The sequence below is a fragment of the Molothrus ater genome, chromosome 17, assembly GCF_012460135.2.
Source record: "Molothrus ater isolate BHLD 08-10-18 breed brown headed cowbird chromosome 17, BPBGC_Mater_1.1, whole genome shotgun sequence".
Lineage (NCBI taxonomy): Eukaryota > Metazoa > Chordata > Aves > Passeriformes > Icteridae > Molothrus > Molothrus ater.
The window spans coordinates 4,511,171-4,526,615 of NC_050494.2; the positions used below are offsets into that span (position 1 = coordinate 4,511,171).

Here is a 15,445-nt window from a genome sequence, read left to right on the forward strand (position 1 = left end):
AGAGAACATCACGAAAAGAACAAAATATCTGCCCGGAGACGTGGGGAGGGCAGGGGAAAAAAACCCAAACCTGAGTGCCTATTAAAGAAGCAATTCAGCGTTTCTTGCCATAGTTGAGCAGTGAGTAAAGCCCAGCTGGATGTAAGACACTGGTGTTGAAAGAGCAGTGTAAACTTGTAACACCCACAGAGAATATTTTGCAAGATCCAGATTATTCTTTAAAAATCTCATCGACAAGCAAGGCACAGGTGAGCAAAGGGTTAAAGCAAGCGGATGCCCTGCAGCCGTTCCTGACAGGTTTTGCTCTTTCCTTGTTTTTCTCCTACAGTGTTTCAGTACATCTCCTTTCTTCTAGCATTTTTAATTCAGAATCCCAAAGTTAAAGGGATGAGTAACTTATTTAAGTTTTTAGTGAAGGCACACAAAGCTCATCCAGCACAAGTAACAATCCCACTCTGTGTTTGCCATATTCCCAGTAAAGCTGGGTCTACAGCTCAGCCTGCTTTGCCTCTGACAGCTTAAAGAGCAGCAGGAGCTATTTTAGAGACAATCCCTCATCATAAAAGAGCCCATCTTGGTTTTGTTCCTTCTCACACAGCTATTTCCCCAGCCTGCTGGAGCTCACCCTGCTGCTGCAGGAACACTGCCTCACTGCCCAGCTTCAGACCTGGGGCTGGCACTGGGAAGGTGCTGGGTCTGGGGCATTTACAACTCCCCACATCAACTATGCAAAAGTATCCTTGGGAATTTCCTCTCTTTTCCTCCTTACCCACAATTCCTGTAAAATTCATTCCTCCAGCCGTAATTCAAAACTCAGGTTTATCCACATAGCTCCTCCTACACCAGCCTCAAAGATCAACCACAGAAAGTGCCAGCTTGTGAAGTTCAGTTCTTACAAAACCCAGAGACCACAGGTTTTACAGCAGCACAGAATCACACACAGGCAGGTGGAACAGAGTGGTTTGGAAGGGACCTTCAGGACTACCCAGTGCCACCCCTGCCACAGCAGGGACACCTTCCACTGTCCCAGGCTGCTCCCAGCCCTGTCCAGCCTGGCCTTGGGCACTGCCAGGGATCCAGGGGCAGCCCCAGCTGCTCTGGGCACCCTGGGCCAGGGCCTGCCCATCCTCACAAGGAACAATTCCTTCCTACTATCCATCATAAAAATTCACCCACTTATGAAAATTGTAGGAACACACAGAAAGCAAATTAAAGATTTTTTTTTCATCCTTTTTTGCAGCTACATAGACTGCAGTTGCTGCAGAAGTGTCACCATCATGTGTGACCACACACACTGCTCAGGATGTGAGACATGGGGAGAGCAAGGAGGGATGACAACAAAAACATCCACAAGAGAAGATGCGGCCGCTCTTTGCTTTCTGTTTTTACAAAACTGGAAAAGCATTTCGTTCTCCCCAGAAAACACTCAGCCTTTCCAAACCACTCCCCACTGAGCACACCTTGCCCTGAAACAAGGGGTTGGGTTCCAGGCCATTCCTTCTCCTGGATATAAAATCACCTCTAACCTGCCAGCACTGCAAATAGATGGGCACCACAGCCCATAACTTTATTTCTTTTGTCCCTCAGTGGTGTCCCTTGTCATTAAATGTCTTTTAATAATTCCAGCAGCCAGCTGATCATCCTTTTTAATGGGCCAATTTACAGACACAGCCTGCCAGACACTCGTACCAGGCAGTTTCATCCTCAGGTTTCTCATGCAGTAGCAATAACTCAGCCAGGCTTGTTGCACAACTGAGCAAATTTAAAGCATCCAGATGAAGACAGAATTCTTTAAGAGTACATTCAGCTTTGATTACTCACACAAAGAGTACACAGCACTGCTGAAAGTTTCTGATCTCTGTGGATAATAACAGTTGCACTACAGCCTTTCACATCTCCACTCCTGTCTGGCCTTCAGTTATTCATGGCATTTGACAGGACTAATCAGTGAGTTTATCTCCTAGATTGTGCTTGTGAGAAAAAAGGTGGAGGAATAGAGGCCAGCTGAGTCTGCTTTTTCAGAGTGAATCAGGATAAATATTCCAGCTCTGGTTTTGAGCTCTCCAGCATGTTTCATGCTCCAGGACAGTCTTCCTGGCATCATTAGAGATGAGACAAGCTCACTAGGATAAGATTATCTGGATCACAGGAGCTGAATCTTACTCAAATATGGAGACAAAGAGACATATGATGCTCTCAGCAGCCAATTAGTTCAAATGAATCACGGGAACAGACCCAGTGCTGTTACCGTCACCACTTTAGTGCACAAGTTATTTCTGAAGGTATCCACACATCCTGCCAAGCTGACATGACTTGGCCTGACTTTCTCAGGATCAAAAGGAGGCGGAAAAACATCCAACATGCTTTTGGATAGTCAGGAATTTCAGCAGACCTAAAGGCTGGAGGAACTCTCTGCAGTTTGGGAGAGCTGCCTGGCAGAGCTGGGCATGAGAGCCTTCAGGTCAGCTGAATAAAACATCCAGGGGCTGCATTGCAAGATCTTATGGCAGCTTGGCATTTTTCAAGCATCCCAAAATCAGTTTGTTACCCTGAAAAATGAATGCAAGTAACACACTGCAATGTGGAGTAGGAAAACGTCTTCAATTCTTTTTATCTCAGGTTTATTTTGAGGGTACATAGTGTTAGGAAAACCTAAAAATCATTTATCCCTGTTCAATCCACCCCATAAGGAAATCCTCAAGTGGTGCTAGCTATCCATCACAGAGACTCAGTGAGATTAAGAGATTATTCCAGTTTCTGGAGTCACTAAATCAGTGAGATTATCCAAGCCCCAGCTTGCTGCCAGTCTGGCAGGGAGCAGCAGCCAGGCTGTGACTGGGGCACAGAGTGAGCTGCAGTCAGGTCTGGGTAAGGTGGCAGCTCCAGCAGCTGGGCCTGCCACACATCTGGTTCTGCTCTGCCTGAGCTGAGAGAGAAAACCAGCACCTCACAGGAAAAGAGCTGCCAAGAAACAGCCCCAGCAACACTCAGGCCCTACAAAGTGTTTCCACTCATGACTTTATTGCATGAGACAAGAGCTAATCTGTCCTCCTGCTGGGAGGATGCCCAGGGAGCTGGAGGATCAATAATCAATATCAATAAATATCAGTATCTCCAGCTGCCCACCCTGTTTGAAAATGTCCTGCCTTGGGAGAATGAAGGAGGTGGGGTAGGGGGGAAAAAAAAAGTCATGCTTTCTTTAGACACAGATGTATATTCAGATAAGTCAACTGTAAAGTTGCTTACACCTAATTACTACTGTAAATGTAATTTAAATCACCCAAAACATTTCCACTGCTCAAGGAAGAGCTGCAACAATAGGAGGAAGCACTAAGACAGGAGCTATTCTTAACACTCAAAAACATTTATTCTGATGAATAACCAAGGCTTGCTAATTAATGTAAATTGAATATGCCTCTGCCCTCTGGGCACTGGAGGCTGTGTAAAATTAGAAGCCTTAGCGGGTTTCAGAGGATGACCTCGTTTACCTCCCTGCTACCTACAGGGGGCTGTGCCTCGCAGGAAAATCTCTCTCCTGCTGGACACTGAAGGCAGCAAGCAGTCACAGGCACCAGAGTAATGAGCAGCAAGCTGCTTGTTCACTTCCTCCAAGCACAGGGACCTATCATCCCTGCAGCCAGGTGACAAGGGCCACGCATCGCTCTGGAGGAGAGGCGGGTGGCACAGCGAGCAGCAGTCTGTCTGTCTGTCAGTCTGTCTGTCTGTCAGTCTGTCCCCTCCCCAGCTGCTGAGAGTGACCAGCACCTCGTGCTCAGCACACACAGGGATTCTCTGACTCCGCTCTGCACAGCTCATCCCCAGCTCCACCTCCACAGAGCACTTGGAACACCCTTCATTTTCACAGAAGAAGAATATGCAAAAGCTCTGGTTCCCAAGCTCACGCCCCAGCTGATTTCACAAACCTCATTTTGATTTTTGCACGCTGGATTTTCTGTTCCCTTCTGGCAAAGGGATGGGGCAATGGGGCAACAAATAGAAACTGAGTGGCAGAGATGCTGGGCTTTCTTCGTGGGGTGCCCCAGTTCTCAGGCCAAAGATGTGATCGATTAGGCTGTCATCTTGGTTATTTCCTGCAGACAATCACAGCAGGGATGGGCTCTCTGGGCTGAGTCAGTTTGTGGCATCCCGCAGGAGCTGCTGCCCAAAGAATGCCAAACATCCACTCCAGGAGAAGTCATGCCCGTGGCACAGCCCCACAATCAGTGCAGCTACCAAGGTTATGAGACAGCTCAACAATAGCTACTGATAAGCTGAGGTTTTAGCAAGGATGGTAAGACAAGGGGAGGAGAAAAGAGGAGTAACCTGATCATAATTCCACACCTAAGCTATTTGTTAAGATTAAAAGTGAAACACCTGAGCATGGACTAAGTACAAATAGGGTTTTCAAAGCAATGTTTCATTTAGGAGGTTTTCTTTGTTTGTTTGTTTTGACAGATTTTAGAATATTATGGCTTTTATAATGGCCTCATAAATTTTTATATTGGGTCAGACTAGCTGAAACTACTTCAGAAATTAGGCTGGACAGCCCCATCCCTCCCTCCCTATTGAAGCTTATCTTGTTGAACAATTACATTAAAACCTAAATCCACTCACCTAAAAACTCCAAGATTCAGAGAAAAATAATTGCCAAATAGGTCCCCACACACATTGTTATGGGGAGTTTACTTGGGAATGAAATGCCACTAGGCCCATATGTGGGTAGATCCACCAGACTCCAAGCAGGGGAACAGAAGGACATCCCCTCTCCAGGGGAGCTGCATTTTCCCAGATCCTGATTGCTCCATCAGTTATTTCCAAAATAAAAAGAAGATTTAATACAGTCAAGTAGCAGAAGCTCTTATTTAGCAGCCAGGCAATTGTAAGTGCCAATTATTCCACTCATAAGCAACAGTTTTGTTGTACTCCAAAGTGCCATCACTTATCCTAACAGGCTTCTGTTCCACTTTGTCATCTCTTCAGCTGTAACAGGTCTGTCAGGAAGAATTCAAACTTCTCTGTGTGGAGAGAGATTACAAGTGGCCTATAATTTATATTTATGGGCATTCTCTTCATTTGTCCTCGAGAAGAGAGCTGGACTGCTGTATAAAGGCTCAGAAGTGAAAAAAAAAGTCAGCATCCACTATTTTTGCTCTGCTGGCGCCTGGCTCTGAAGTCACCACTCAGAGCTTGTCTGTACTGGTTTCATCTTTAAACGATGCAACAGCTGGAACAAAACTGGTTGAGATGCTGGACCTGATTGCACAATTCAGCTCACAGCTCTCACAGAGCTATTTGTAGTCAAGAGCCTGGTAACTCATTAGAAGAGGGCTTGTTTTTCCAAAATTTTAATGACGAAGTTTAATTACGCGAGTCTTTATGAAAACCAGGACTGGAAGATGTCAGACATGATCGAGGTTTGGCCAGTGAGGAGATGGAGGAGCTTGCTACAGACAGTCCCAAACAGCTTGGGAGTGCAGGATTTACAGGAAGAACTGAGGGCAGCTGAGGCTGGTGGTGTAAAATCATCTCAAAGGTCAGTCAGGGATTAGAGCAGCGTCTCTAAATCCCCACGTGCTGTTTGCTGTGTAAAACCCTCTGCTCCAACTGGAGGGCCACAGAGGAGATGGGACATAAGGTCTCAGGCATCAGTGTCAAGTGATGCAAGACAGATTTTATTGTTCAGTTTACACCTGGTGTAAACTGAACAGCAAGGTCAGACTGCGCAGGGCTCAGTGCCAAGGCCAAGAGAAGATTTTACATAGATCAGCCATTGAAAAGCCACAGTCAAAACCAAGTGAAAGAAGCAGAAATTCAACCTGGACTCACAGGTAAATTGAAAACTATGAAGATTTCATAAAAATAAACCTAAAAACACACAAGAAAGGAATTAAAGCAACTGTGTTTTCCCTCACAGCTCTAGTAATTTTGATGAATAAATGCTTTAATCCAACTAACATTCAGACACACGTTTTAACCCTGGTGTAAGCAACCAAACTTTTGTACGTTTTCTGACACAGGCATCACCTGGCTGTGGTTGCTGACCTGACTCCATCTCATGTTTTGGCCCCAAAAATGCTGATACAGCTCAGCCTGATCTGATCTGTGCTGGGAGCAGCCACTGAGCTAAAACAAGAGCTACACATATGGCAGAGACAAAGGAGAGGAGAAAATCAGAACTGCTGCTCTTGCAGCTCTGCAAAAACAGCTCTTGGGCAGTTTCTGATATGACAAACTCTTCAGTAATAACTGGAAGAACCCATAGGAATAGTAGAAATCAAGCTTCCATGGTGGAAGCTGTAAATACATCACCTTATCCAAGATGCTTTCAGTCAGCACTGCTGAGGCTCCCAGGCTGCCTGCTGTGACACTTGCACCATGCTGGAGGAGGAGGGAGGAGCATTCTCACCATCAGATGGGAAACTGGCTCCCTCATAAGCATGGGAGGTAGGGACTTTGTCAATTAACCAATTAATTAGAGAATTAACAAGCTACCATCGCACTGAGAGGGGACTGAGCCCTTGTTTGAGTTTTTTGCCTGATGAGCTCATGCAATAAAGCTGGCTTCACAGGGTACATCCTCCTGGAACTCTCAGAGATCCAAATGAGCTGTGATGCCTGACTTAGAGCCAGCGTCAGAAAAAGAACTTTTATGGGGTTAAATGATATTCATAGACCCCCAGCTAGCATCTTCTTGACCTTTACAAAGACTGTTTTTCCTTTGCCATCTGCTTTGTTAACAATGAGGTGATGCTAATCCTTTACAAAACTGCACAGACCACATGAGCAGAATTCATAGGAATGCCTTAAAGCAGCAATTCCTTGATCTCATTTACCAATTCCACTCCCCAGTTAAGTTTCCTTCCATCTAACACATTATTACAGTGTCATGGTTTGATGCAGGCACAATGCCAGGCACAATGCCATATATGCTCCCTGGTGTCTGCTGTGAGATGGGACCAGAAATAGAGCAAAGCAGGCTCCAACTTAGGAATAAAGAAGAAAAAACTTTATTAACCTACAACTATATATAAAAACAAACACACGCAGAACTCAGAATGAAAACCTTCCAAAAACATTCCTCCTCCCCCCACCAAATTTCCAATACCTCCACCCCTCAGATCATCAACTCTCAGTCCATCACCACCCTTTAGATAATCAATTCTCAGTTCATCAAGGAGAGAGGAGTCCCTCTCTCCAACCAGGGGCACAGCTAGAAACTGTCCCTCTCTCAAACCAGGACACACAGCTAGAATGAGCCTTGCAAAAAGCCATTCTCCAAAAGTGCTTTTTCCAGGGTGAGTGCTGGTGTTTCACCAAGCCTTGGATTCTCCCAGGGGAGCTGGCAGCTCTGTGCTTGCTCCAAACCCTTCCTGCCCTGCAAACATCCTGGAGCCTCGTGCCTGCAGTGCTCCAGCCAAGGCAGTGTAGGAAGCACGGAGTGAATGAACTCCAAACCCTTTGGATGAGGGATGGCTGCTCCCAGGAGGGATCCTTCCTCTCCCCTTACTCAAAGGAAACACTGCAGCTAAATACAGCTGTTACCTTTATCTCCTTTTACCCTGCTGGTGCACAGGCTGGAGGGAGGCCAGGCCTGAGGAATGTTTGCCCCAAACAAGGGGCTGGGAGATCAGCTGCAGGGATGTATACACTGCCCTGCATGCCTCACCTTCCGCTGGGGGACACGCAGGGATTTCCTTCCACTGTGTCAGCCCCGCTGCTTTCAAACAGCAACATTGTCCCAGCTTTACCTTGACCGAGAAAAACAACTTTCATCAGCAAAGCTGTATTTATTTGTTGCCTAAAGAGGATATCCTTCCAGTTCCATTATATATTGGCCACCTGCTATGGGCTTTGCAAGAGCTCCAGGCTCTTGTTCACTCAAGGGCTTACACACAAGAAATTCCACCTTTATTTCCAGTGTTCACCACTTGAAATCCAATTCAGAAATGGGAGCCTTCAAAGAGAAAAATGCAGAGGCAAGGGAGTGAAGAGTACTCCAGGTTTATGCCCTTCCAACGTTTCTCAGTTACAATGACACATCTCTCATGCTTCCCTAGGTGACCCAAGCAGAGATAACTGAGGAATATAAAATAACTCTTGGCCAGCAGCCTCCTGTCAGTGCTTCATCCATGCCCAGGCTTGCCACTGTTGGCCCACCAGTGTGCAATGGGCAAGCAGGTTATTGTCACTTCACCATGTGATGGGAGTGTCTATGTTCATGAGGACATCTCACAGACAAGAAGCCATAACCTTCAATTCGAGTTCTCACAGATGGCCAAAATTCCATATTATATAAGAACTAAACTTTCAGAGAACTAGTGAATTCATAATGGGTTCACCAGACATTATGCAGGGTCCTGAAACTTTTCCCTCTAAAAATTTTAAAGTATGGGAAATAAATACCAGAATATTGTTTGTTCTAAAAGGTCCCCAGTGGGGGCTGCCCTATTATTTTTCTGTATGATGAGAGCAAAGTTCCCTTTGCATACAGCTGGCACAGAATATTTAGTGAGAAAGATCCTCATTCTTACAAGAGACACAGATTTTAATAGCTCAGCAGTCCAGGCACTGGCAGCCCTGGGGGCTGATGGAATAAGCCATGCAGATGGAAACAATTATTTAGGAAGGGAAGGACTCCTGCATGCAAGGAGCAACATCTCACTAAAACTGAAGCCTCCCACCAACACATTCCAGACTCTTGGAGTAATTTGCTTTGGGGAGTATGCTTTAAGCTACATCAGCTTTTGTATTTCTTTCTCCAATCTTAATTGAAATCACAAAACGTACTCCCCTGCAAACTGACCCAACGGTCTGACCAAACAGCAACGAATACCAGGAAATATTGCAAACATCTGAAGCTCAAACCAATTTAGAGACCCAACTCTTCAAGCAACAAGTTCTGATTTCAGACAAGCTTTCCACTACACAACACACCTGGAAGGACTTACCCACCCAATCAATAACTCTGTAGTGGATGACTTACACCTAAAGTCTGTGGCACAAATAATGAATAAATCACACAGGCTGTACTTCATATGTAGTTTATCAAACTGAAGTGCTTTTCATAGATCAAAATCCTGAGTCTTGGAAAGGAACAGAATTTCCAAAAGCATTAATTGATTAGAAATATCTAATTAAGGCTAGTCCTTTCAAGCCAGCTGCATAAAGAATATTTCATATAATGTGTTGCAGGAGAAAAGTAACTCCAGCAGGTTTCAATTAAGCCTCGTTGCCATATGGATTTTGCATCCGCAGCAGGAAGGCTCAAACATCATGTCACAACTAAGATATTTTTATGTCTCCAACTGAAAGCATTTAAACTGCTTGGAATAGAAGCATATGGGCCATAACATCCCCAATTAAGAAAATATTTTGCTGAACTGGGAGCCTAAAAGGCATATGAAGCTAAAATGCATGATACTGTTGGTCAGGTAGGGTAGTTTCTAACTTGTAAAGGATAGGAAAAGCTAAGAGTGTATTGCATGTATACCCTAGTGACCTCCTTACCCAAAAGAGAGGATCCCAGTGCCAGTCACACAGTGATGTTTGAGGCCCTGAAGGGGTGGGGGCTCCTTTGCTGTGCAGACAGGGAAGGGCACTGCTCCTGGAGCAGTTTGCACCATCACAGGCAGTGAGGGGCTCCTCAGGGCACCACCTCAGCCAAGCTCCTGCTTAGAGCAGGGTCAAACACAGCCAGAGCAGGGTTCTGAAAGCTTTGGCCAGCTGGGTCTTGTGAAGAACTGAGGTGCCAGCACCTCTTTGGGCTCCCATTTCAGCACTCTAGTGTGTGATATTTTCCTTAAGGCAAGCTGGACACTCACCCATTGCAGTTTATAAAGCTTTGACAAGTAACACAACTCTCTATCCAACTAATCAAAGATGCTGTGAAGTGAGAAACAACAGTTATGGTTTTTTCCTTTCCATATTTAAAAAAGTGACTTCAAAAATGTGTTTTGATTAACCCAAGAGCTCAGCTGCTGTTGTTGCTGCGCCCTCTTGGGATCTTGAGCCAAACATTCAGTGTTATTTTTCTTCATACAGCTTGGACCCAAGAACCCAAATTCCTCTTTACTGGAAACAGATGTCAACCAAGTTAAATCATCCCATGACTCCTGCAGGAGAAGGATGTAAACAGCCACAGCTCACCCAGCTGTTACTCAGAGAGGTCCTGCTGACAAGTTAGGGATCCCCACATGCTGCAAGACCTTAAAAATGCTTTGACATAGTGATTTGAGATATGTTTAGCCCTTAAATCCATCAAAACACATTAGGTCACTTCAGTTTACGCTAGATTAGAGTTTGAGTCTTTTTACCAACATCTTCCAGAGTTTTGAGCCCAGAGGAGAAAGAAATTGTTATCTGTGTTTTTATACATACAATGCTTCCCAACAGAATCTTAATGTTTAACAGACCCCACCCCTGCAAAGTAAAGGCTTTGCAAACAAGAGGGGGAAGAAAAGAGAGATTAAATGATGTGCAAAATGTCACAAAAGATGTACAGTACAGTTTGGCACACAGAAATGCATCCTCCACCTCCCAGGGGACTTACTTCAGCCAAAAAAAACTACCAAATGACAACTCTCACTAAAGCTGTGCTCCAAAGCGTTCAATCCAGGTTTTGCTATCTTCTCAGCTGAGAAAAATACCTGTTTGCTGCAGCATGGAAGAGCTCTGGGACAGAGGCTGCTGGATTCATATGAGAAATGATGCACCAGGTGAACAAGAGACCCTCAGGTGAATTAAATCCAAAACTATTTGTGGTCAGTGTAAGCAACCACACTGGCAGGAGCTCCACTACAGCATCCAAAGCTGCAAACCCTCTTGCTGATGCCCAGGAAGTGGCTTTTTGCACACAACAGCAAAAGGAAATTAAAGCACAAACTCATGGATGCACTTGCAGACTAAAAGGCAGCTTCAAGGTCATGCTAAATTCATGCTGAGAGCTCCAAATGCCCAGCAAAGACAGGCACAGGGGCAGGCATTACAGCCAGATTCAGGGAAAGGAAATATTTTAAGAAATGTGGATCACAATAAAAAGTCTACAGGGTTCAAACTGAGACCCCTCATCTGTAGGTCTGTGTCCATTCTACAGGCCGAGTTCACACACCAAGAGGCACTGACCCACAGCAGAACCAAAATGCCCTTTCTATACTTTTTTTAGCTAAATTCACACACAAAAGTCCTGTTCTTAGCAGCCAAATATTTATTTGTGCATTATTTTTCATAGCTCAAAGACAGGAAAACCAGGATTAAACCACTAGTGCCATGGGCATAGCTGTGGTACTGGGGAACTCTGCAGGAACTAGGAGTCCTCAAAGTAGCTTTCTCAAGCAGGTTTTTGCAAGCTGGCACCAACCTCCCTGCTATTACAGTGACACTGCCAGGGACAGCCAGCCCAGCCAAGCTAAAGCTATTCTGAGTGTATTTACACAGACTAAAAACTACACAAAGCATACACTTTGGTAGCACCAGGCTTCAGAACATCACCATGTAGTACAAGAGGCAATATTCTCCTAGACCTTTGGATTGTTTATTTACCCAGCTCAGTTCATCCACTTCTTTGCAGTGATGGTCCCAGTATAACATTTTTAAGTTAAACTGTGGCATTCTGGCAACTACCTCAAGATAACAGGGTCTCCTTTCGAGCAGAGGCTAACACAGTCTAAAAGACTCAGGTAGCCTAAACAAGGGAAATCCCATAGAGACAGGAGGTGTCATCCCCAGGGCTTCAGCTGCAATATTAGAGGCATCCCCAACAATACAGCTGCCAGATGAAGCCTTTCTTGTCAACATGTTTGAAGTGCACATCATGGAAAAGGTAAAGATAAAAACCTTGACACTACCAGCAAACATCCTTCACGCTGGCTCAGGAAGACAGCTTTAAGATGTCAGTACAGCCAAGACAATAACCCCATTCCCCAACGGGGCAGAAGCCAAATTCTGCAGGAAAAATGACAATTCAGGACTGCATAACCACAGCATCCAGACCCCAGGGCTGCAGAGCACAGCCAGAGCCCCCGAGCAGCGCCGAGTATCAACCTACCTGGAGGGGTCAGCGCCTCCCTGGAGGGGTCAGTGCCCACCTGGAGCGATCAGCGCCTCCCTGGAGGGGTCAGCGCTTCCCTGGAGGGGTCAGCGCCCACCTGGAGGGGTCAGCGCCTCCCTGGAGGGGTCAGTGCCCACCTGGAGGGGTCAGCGCCCACCTGGAGGGGTCAGCGCCTCCCTGGAGGGGTCAGCGCCCACCTGCAGTAGTCAGTGCCCACCTGGAGGGGTCAGCGCCCACCTGGAGCAATCAGCGCCTCCCTAGAGCAGTCGGTGCCCACCTGGAGCAATCAGCGCCTCCCTGGAGCGGTCAGTGCCCACCTGGGGCGGTCAGCGCTGCAGAGCACGGCCGGAGAGGAGGAGGAGGAGGAGAAGGAGGAGGTGGAGGAGCGGAGAGCGGGAGCTTCTCCCGACCCGCATCTCAGCTGGCCGGAGCCGCCCAGGGCCGGGCTCGGAGCTCGGCGGAGGCGAGAGCAGGAGCGCAGACCCTTCTTCCCTCCGCCCCCGTCCCGCCCCGCTCCCCGCCCGCTCCCTCCGCATCTGCCCGGAGCATCCCACCCTGCCCGCTCGCCGCTGACAGGCAGGGAAAGAAACGGCGGAAGAAACAGGGGATCCCCGCTGGAGATGAAGCCCGAAGCTCCCTCCCGGGAGAGGGGGATGTCCTGGGCAAACAGCTTTTCTTTTTCTTTTGTGTTTTCCTTTCTAAAGAAAGGAGCCGCGAAAATAAAGATGCGGGCAAACAAGTTTTATTTAAGAGCGTGGATAAATATTTAGCCACGCGGGGCTCAGGGAATGGGGTGGGAAAAGCAAACACAACACAAGCAGGGTAGGGTTCATCATTTTTGCGGGCTGGTGTTGCACGGTGTGCCCGTGTAAGGCTCTGGAGAGACAGGCACCGCACACGGGCACAGAAAAAATGATTCTCACAAGCGGCAGCGCGCTCATTGAATTACTTTGTAATTCAGATCCTCTCGAACACAAAGGAGTGTGTTGGACGCGTGCATCAACACAAGAGCACACAGCTGTTCTGTTCAAACCCAGCACCTCGATAAACCCTTAGGCTACAAAACGATGGCCCATCACAGGCTCCTGCCCTCGCTGTGCTTCCAATAACTGGTTAAATCGAGCTGCTGTGAGTGCCTCTCTAGGCTGTAATCTACCTTACATCAGCCTGCCAGCTGTGCTGAGAAACAAAGCCCGAACGGAAATCAGGGACATGCGTGCTCAGGATCCGCTGAGGGCTTAATTATTTCTTGTTAATTGGAGGTAGGTCTGCTTCATTTCTTAGACCTGAGTGTTGAAAAGCTGTTTCCTACTTTGAGACCTGACAAGATGCAGATGAGAAAAGTGTTAATTGAACTATGAGTATAATAATCCTATGGCTGTATTGCATTTAAAATCCAGTGAGAACTACTACAGAGAGAGATTGCCTTGATCTTATTTATTTGAAAGCAAAGATTAGTGTTGGTGAGCAGAAACAGTCACTGGTGCTGGTGGAGTGCTTGGTCCTTGTAAAAAAAGGGAGCTTATCCCTCAAGAAACTGGCAGCTGTCATCCATTTCACATTCAGGCAGTCAACACTCTGAAAGCAGCTGTGGTGAGCTGAGTAGGTGCTTAGTCTGGAGTGGGTTTCTTTTTCAGAGAATTCCCCTCCCTCTGCCATGCTGCAGTAGCTGTCACCAATGCTGACCTGGATTGCCACGGGGCCCCCCCTTTGTTTTCACCCTGAGGTGGCTCTCTGAGCCTGGCTCAGCTGCAGTTTCCTCCCCAGGACTGAAAGCAGCAATCCTCTGCTCTCCAGACTCAGGGAGCCCAGGATTTTGCCAGCTCTTTCACCCAGCAAAGTGGACAGCTGAGACACGTAGGTAACCAGATAGGATGGCAGCAGCAGAGTCCTCAGGATGTTAAAGGTCTGGAGCAACAGGCAGACAAAATTCCAGGTGAGAGAAGAAAGAAAGGAGCACAGCAGCTGGGGAAAAAATGAAGAACTTAATTGTCACTGCAATGACTTTGGAAGAGGCTCCATTTTCAGTGGGATATACAGGATTTTGCAACCACCAGTGCTTGTCCTCTTCCCTCACCCACCCAACACAACAAACAAATGTTATCTCCTACAAAATACAAGCTCAAGCTGCTGTGTTCAAGTCAATAGTTGTACATATGAGAAATTCTAGGAGAACCAAATGGTACCCTAGACAAGACCAAGCTCATTGTTAGCACTGTTAGCTTTTGAAAAGCTAGAAAATTAATGAATGTTAAATAAATTGTTACTACACTGAATTGGTACCACCTTGGTGGTATTAATGCTCTTAAAAATGCTTTCAACTGAGGTATTGCTGATGCCATGCTAAAGCCCAGCTTCAGGGTGTGTTAGTCAAATAACTGCAGCAGGTTAAGATGATTCCAGTGCTTGGCTAGTCCAGCCTAAGCAAGGTTTGCACTCCAGCAGAACTGGTGGAAGGAAATGTGAGTGGGTACCTCAGTTGCTGCAATTCAAAACTGCCAGCAATGTAACTGAGCAGACAGGACTGGGAATAGTGACAGTGGAGGCCCTGAGCAGCTTTCCCTTGTGAGCCCCTTCTGCAAAGGAACAGACAGTCAAAGCACAGGGAAAGAGAAGACACAAAAGACACGAAGCTCTTCCACTGCTTGAAATTTATCTTTTGGGATTTGTGTAAAGCCTAAAAGGATTAGGGCTGCTGTGTTTGCAAAGAGACTTCTGGCCTCAGTTCTTATTGAGCAAGTGAAATACATCTTATTTTCAGTCACATGCTCCACTGTAAGAAATCTGAAGCAACTTTTTAAAGTACATAGTACCAGCCATAAATACCAGGAGAGTTCTTACACACGGTTGAGTTAAACTTCTTATCTTAGAGGAATAAGTGGCAAATTTTGCCATTTTAAATGCATTTCTCAAGGACTTTTAAAATATGCATATGTACCTTTAAATACACACACACACACACATATTCATGATTGCCATTCTGCAATTTTGTGTTGCCTTTACCTCATCTACAACAGGAGGAGTCATCACAAATAGGGAAGGCAGAAAATAAAAGCTCCTGTTAGTTATTAACCAGGCAGAAACCTGGTTGAAATCTTGGAGCTTTGTCTTGCCCAAGAGGCCTCTGAGTCAGGCAGAGGTGAAAAAAGTCAGAGCTGAGGCACAAAAGCAGTAGATAGGCAGGGAGGGAGCCTGGTCCCACTACTCACCATCAGGATGTTATAGAAAATGCTCTTTTCAGCATGGGAATATCTTATCTTTTGCCTCTGAGACCAGCTGTTTGAGGTCACAGCAAGATGATTTTGGCTTTTAGGATTTGAGCTCAGATAAGCAGGCTTGGGCCTCAGTCTTCCCACAGCTCCACTTGATTGTGACTCCTCTTGCATCTCTGTACTGGAT

The 15,445-nt window shown here is 46.3% G+C and overlaps 1 long non-coding RNA gene across 1 annotated transcript; it reads right to left on the minus strand.

The window, feature by feature from the left end:
• Window positions 1-12,897: 12,897 nt before the first annotated feature.
• Window positions 12,898-15,445, minus strand: LOC129046862 (uncharacterized). Its single transcript, XR_008508664.1, has 3 exons — window positions 15,256-15,445; window positions 14,521-14,622; window positions 12,898-14,011 (listed from the first exon to the last, which is right to left on the minus strand). It is a non-coding gene; the product is annotated as an uncharacterized LOC129046862 (long non-coding RNA).